The 5,561-nt window shown below is 36.5% G+C and overlaps 1 pseudogene across 1 annotated transcript; it reads left to right on the forward strand.

Moving 5' to 3' along the window:
• The first annotated feature begins 232 nt into the window (after positions 1-232).
• LOC308254026 (large ribosomal subunit protein eL14-like) lies at positions 233-872 on the forward strand (annotated as a pseudogene). The gene has a single exon. The product of its transcript is annotated as a large ribosomal subunit protein eL14-like (transcript).
• Positions 873-5,561: the final 4,689 nt, after the last annotated feature.

Here is a 5,561-nt window from a genome sequence, read left to right on the forward strand (position 1 = left end):
CACCAGGGGACAGCTCCTGTGTTGAGCATCTGCCCCCTGGTGGTCAGTGGGCATCATAGCAACCGGTCATTCCACCGTTTGGTCAATTTGCATATTACCCTTTTATTATATAGGATACTCTATTCATCTATTCATCTGCTTGGGCTGCCATCATAAAATATCACGAGCCATGCAGCTGCACCACCACCTGGGCAGGGATGCAGAATGGCGCCCAGTGGGCCCTACGTCGTGCATGGTGTTCAGGTGCTTCCTGGAGGTTGGCTGGGGGGCCTACGTCTCCTTTGGGCCTCATGCCAGGAAGCTGGTCGCAATCGTAGATGTTATCAATCAGAACAGGCCTTTGGTTGATGGACCTTGCACTCAAGGAAGGAGACAGGCTATGCCTTTCAAATGCATGCAGCTCACTGACTTCATCCTTAAGTTCCCACACAGCGCCCGCCAGAAGTATGTTCGACACGCTGCGGAGAAGGCAGATATCAATGCAAAATGGGCAGCCACAAGGTGGGCCAAGCAGATGGAAGCCAGCGAAAAGAAGGCCAAGATGAGAGATTTTGATCATTACAAAGTAATGAAGGCAAAGAAAATGAGGAGCCAATAATCAAGTTTGAAGTTAGGAAGCTTCAAAAGGCAGCTCTCCTGAAAGCTTCTCCCAAAAAAGCACCTGCTGCTAATGGTGCGGCTGCAGCTGCAGCAGCTACTACAAAGGTTCCAGCAAAAAAGGTGACCACTGCAGGCAAGAAGGCTCCAGCCCAGAAGGTTCCCGCCCAGAAACCTGCAGGTCAGAGGCAGCGCCTCCAAAAGCTCAAAAGGGTCCGAAAGCCCCAGCCCAGAAAGATCCTGCTGCTCCCAAGCCAACTGGCAAGAAAGCATGAGAACAGGAGGGGCTACTATAAACGTATAATAAAGGTTCTTTTTAACACACACACTCACACACACACATACACACACATACACATACACATACACACAGAGACACACACATACACACACATACACACATACACACACATACACATACACACATACACACATACATACACATACACACACAGATGTGCACACACATACCCACATACACACACACATACACACACATACACATACACACACAGACACAATATCACATACTGTGTGACTTAACAACACATTTATTTCCCACATTTCTAGAGGCCAAAAGTCCAAGACCAATGTGCTAGCAAGGTAGATTCATCCTTAGACCTCTTCTTTTGGTTTGTAGGTGGGTATCACCTCACTGTGGGCTCACCTCTATCTGTGTGAGCAAGGAGAGAGTGAGAGGCAGGCAGAGAGAGAGAGAGAGAGAGAGAGAGAGAGAGAGAGAGAGAGAGACAGAGAGAGACAGAGAGAGAGACAGAGACAGAGACATAGAGAAAAAGACAAAGAGAGAAAGACAGAAAGACAAAGAGAAAAAAAAAATATCTGGTGCCTCTTCTTGTAAAGACACTAATCCCACAGAATTAATCCTGATAACCTCATTTAATCTTAATTACTTCTTTACTCCAAGTATAGCCACACTGGGGATTAGGGTTTCAGCATATGAATTTTGGGAGGACACAAACATTCAGTTTGTAACATACAGCAGTTGGACCCCTTGTGACTAAATGTGAAAGTGTATTTCAGATACCCTATAGCCAAGATTATTTGTAACAGCTTATCAGATATTCTTTGGCTTTCACATACATTAACTGTAATTCTTCCGAAGACAGCTCACTGGTACACTTCCTTCAGGATTAGTTATTGATTCACATGTTTCTTTTCCATTTGCAGAGCCCTGGAGTTTTGAACATAGCTTTCCTGACCCCCTCTCCCCATATCCAAGAATAAGTAAGTATAACAGAAAACAGGTTAGTGAATTTTCCCCAGACAACTTTTCACACCAAAACTAAAATTTTTCATGGAAAGTAATTTGAAATAAGGCTCCCCTTGCACTGTATAAAAGATTAAGGTGCCATGTCTTTGGAATATTGATGAGAAAAGGATGAAAATGTTCATTCCAAGAAGCTGTTTTCTTCCATCCCAAAGTTGGTAGCTGGCAGTCTGGCATCTTAGTTTGCATCCCAGACATTAAACCGGGGCTATAAATATACCTAATGGGGTTTTCAATAGTTTTGTTTATCTCCCTGAGGACAGAGAAACCTGCTGCTTAGAAATGTCAGATCTTAAACCTTGTTTCTGTGAGTTGTTTTTATTTATGTTCCACCTTGTGTTTCTCTGATGCACATACAAAAGTCAACTTCAAAGAGCCATCCGTCATACTTGAAATCCTTAAGTAGTTAAGCTTTAGTCTGAAGAACCACCTGGAAAAGTGTAGACAGGCAGTACATCCAGCACATTAAACCCAGACTATGAATATCTAACACGTTTCATATCACATTTTGTTTTCCAGAAAACCAAGCACACCTGACATTATATAACATCATAAATATAACCTAGTGTTATATTATGTAACATTATAAAATGTTACGTTATTTATGTTTCTGCGAAGTGATATTGATGGTGCTTACCATTATATTATTTTTAATAACTGCGGAAAGTCTATGACATAGTTAACTATGTTTTATACGCAGAGATTCTAGGTAATGAATAACGTTAGCATTAAATCTCAAACAATACCATGTGTTTTCCTCAGATATTATCACAGCCAGGGTTCACCCCCATTTGTATTAATGACCATTGCAAACTTTATGTAGATTGCAATGGTCATTAATATCACGGAGTTAACCTCTTTGTGAGAGTTGCTTAGCTTAGACATAGCGTCAGAGAATATTAGAGTTGTAAGTACTTCAGATTTATCTTCAAATATCTAACTTTGCACAACTATCTTAGAAAATGAGGTCATGAGCTACTGAGCAGCAAAGCCCAAGAATGAACCCAGGATTTCTGTTGGTGAACATAGTAGCCTGCCCTGGGCCCTGGCCCCCAATTTCTAATCCCCATTACACTAGTTTATCTTCTTTTCATTTTTTCCATAATCACTTATTGATTTCTAACATATGATAAAAATATTTATTTATTGCTTATTATTATGGTCTCTTTCCACTTATACTTCAATAAGGTAGGGCTTTTTATAGGTCTTATTTACTGATATATTTCAACTGCCTAGTAAATGATCAATAGGTACTAATTTAATGAATGAGTGAATGAATAGTGCCTAAAATATCCAAACTTGTAGGTACCATTCACTTTTTTTTATTCCACATATATTTATTTAGTGTTTACTTAGTCCAAATACTGCCCTACATACTGGGTTTAAGATAATAAAGAAAACCAACATGGCCTCTTCAATTATGGTAATTATAATATATTGAGAAGCCTGAATATTACCCAATAAACATAACAATTAATAAGAAATTCTAATTAATAATTAGTGAAATGAAGACAAATAGCAAAACAATGGGGACAAACTTCAGAGTGTGATCAAGGAGGGTTGAGAAAGAATGATGAGGACATAGCAATGCAAAACAAAGATGCATGTCAGGTGACATGGGGGTTATCATGTTTAATTGTGTATTTTTGCATTTAGTTATCAACATGTGCAAAGTATTATATTTACAATATGTGAAGTATGCTATTAAGCAAGTGATGTAACAAATAGAATTGAATGGTACCAGTGGAGATTAGATGACTGTGAAGGGCGGTTCTCTCTTTTCTATTTCCTATCATCTCATGGAGACCTTCCTCTTGTACATGTCTTACCTAGAAATTGACTAATAGATTTAGATATCACTCTAAATCCCATCAGTTACTTAAAATTTTAAGTCTCATCATGATATGATTTTCATTTTTAATTCCCTGTTGTCTCATTTACTTCATTCTCATTTAAAAGCACTCCTCTTTTGATGAACATAAGTACTTTACTGTATACAACTAACACCCAAGGCAAAGCCAGGAAAATACTTAAGATAATGTTGCTTTTAATGTACTCTTGGGATAATCTTGGGTATATTTTCTATTTAATTAAGAAGTGAGAGTAGTTATTAATTTCTCCTCTTAAAGAACATCTACAATTAAAATATGAATCCTACGTTTATATTAACAACCTTACATATTTAAAGTCCATTTATTTGCTCTGAGTATTTGAAGAGAGTATGATACAAACTATATTGTTTTTGTATACATGAAGAAACACAGACTCAAAGATTAGTTTGCTTTTCCAAAGTCATACAGCTGGAATTAAACTCACATTTCTCAGCCCCAAAACAAAATTTTTAAAATTGAACTTTATGTCAAAGGGCAATTTTATGGTGGATGGGAGGGGAGAAAATGTAGTAATCATGACTATCTCTGTTTTGGTAGAATTATAAAATACATAATGTCTATTAAGAAAAGTTAGAGAATAGAAACAAAATGGAAAAAGTATAAGATTTGTTTGTAATTACATATAGGTGCATCTGTAAGTTAGAATGAGTGTTCCATATCACAAACATACAAAAAGCCAAAACAAATGAAAAAAGGGAAAAATAAGGATAGAGAAATAATAGTTTAATCTTTTTTGCTATCTCTTTCTATATTTGATTTCACTCTGATGGAAGATGCTAAAGTTGAGATATTCCTCTGCCAATTTTATTAATTTATCAAATTTCTGAGATATTCCTTTCAAATAAAAACTTAAAAATGAGCCCTAACCGGTTTGGCTCAGTGGATAGAGCGTCGGCCTGTGGAATGGAAGGTCCCAGGTTTGATTCCGGTCAAGGGCATGTACCTTGGTTGCAGGCACATCCCCAGTAGGAGGTGTGCAGGATGCAGCTGATCGATGTTTCTCTCTCATTGATGTTTCTAACTCTCTCCCTCTCCCTTCCTCTCTGTAAAAAAATCAATAAAATATATATTTTTAAAAACTTGAAAATGAAATATAACATTTGTAATACAAATTATGTATGAATATGTAAATGAAATAGGAATATTATCAGAATTTATAAAAATAATCATATTAGAACAGATAAAGTAAGAACTGATGAAAGAGAACCAGAAACTTTGATGGTATCTGACTATGATGATATGGACTGAGAAAATTTGGTCAGATACCATCAAAGTTTCTGGTTCTCTTTCATCAGTTTTTATATAAGCTTAAAATCTTCACCAATTTGGATTAAAATTTTTAAAGGAATCAGCCATCATCAAGTAAGACATAAGAGGAATTAATTTCACAGCTAAAATATTTGGATAGAAAATGAATAAATATAAATGTACTTGAAAAAACTCTGGTTAGTATTTTGGAACCTAAAAAGAGTTTTTTAACAAAGCAAACTGAAGTTAGTCTCCACCATTCTGACTGATTTAATAATTGCTTACAAGAGAGAGAAATGCCAAATCAGAATTTTAGAGATTGTTTTAAAAAGACAACAATGAAAATAGCATCAAAAATAACATTATTCCCTATCAGATATCATATTGTATCATTATTCCTTTGGGAATGTGTAGAATTAAATAGATGGGCTAAGAAATACAACAGTAACTATTCTAAAAGAAAAAAAATGTCAGTCTCATAACCCAGTATTTTTTGGAGAAAAAGAGTGAAATGGCAAGTTACAAATCCTATCTAA

Source organism: Plecotus auritus, assembly GCF_963455305.1.
Source record: "Plecotus auritus genome assembly, chromosome: 1".
NCBI lineage: Eukaryota > Metazoa > Chordata > Mammalia > Chiroptera > Vespertilionidae > Plecotus > Plecotus auritus.